The 426-nt window shown below is 42.3% G+C and overlaps 1 non-coding gene across 1 annotated transcript; it reads right to left on the reverse strand.

Annotated features, from left to right (window-relative positions):
* On the reverse strand, positions 1–65 carry LOC132647383 (small nucleolar RNA SNORD109A). Its single transcript, XR_009585751.1, has one exon. It is a non-coding gene; the product is annotated as a small nucleolar RNA SNORD109A (small nucleolar RNA).
* Positions 66–426: the final 361 nt, after the last annotated feature.

The raw sequence follows: 426 nt of genomic DNA on the forward strand, positions 1-426 counted from the left end.
GGACCTCAGATCGCATCTGTTCAAGTCAGTCAACGTCCTCAGGGACCTGTTGTCATCATAGATCCAGAAAGGCCTTCGCTCAACACATGAGTTTTCACCTACCAAGTGAAATCCCAGAGAGCTAGACTCCTGGGCCTTGACAAGGAAGTTCAAAACTGTGCAGGAGGCATGTAGCTCATTCTGTCAAAGGTTCTGGGGAAACACAGAGGACAGGATTAAAGAGCCTTTCCCCTTTGACACCATATGAGAAAAATAGAGGTCAACACATTGCCTTTGGTGGGTGTCACTGGCCCCAAATCGGGTACCTATGAATGTTCCTTGAATTTATGTATTTAATCTTTACAACAAAGATTTGGTAAGAATAGAGAAAACATTCAAGAAAGCAAAATGACTTTTTTCCTATCTAGATAAGATTTTTCAACATCC

Source organism: Meriones unguiculatus, chromosome 14 (genome assembly GCF_030254825.1).
Source record: "Meriones unguiculatus strain TT.TT164.6M chromosome 14, Bangor_MerUng_6.1, whole genome shotgun sequence".
In the NCBI taxonomy this organism is placed as follows: Eukaryota; Metazoa; Chordata; class Mammalia; order Rodentia; family Muridae; genus Meriones; species Meriones unguiculatus.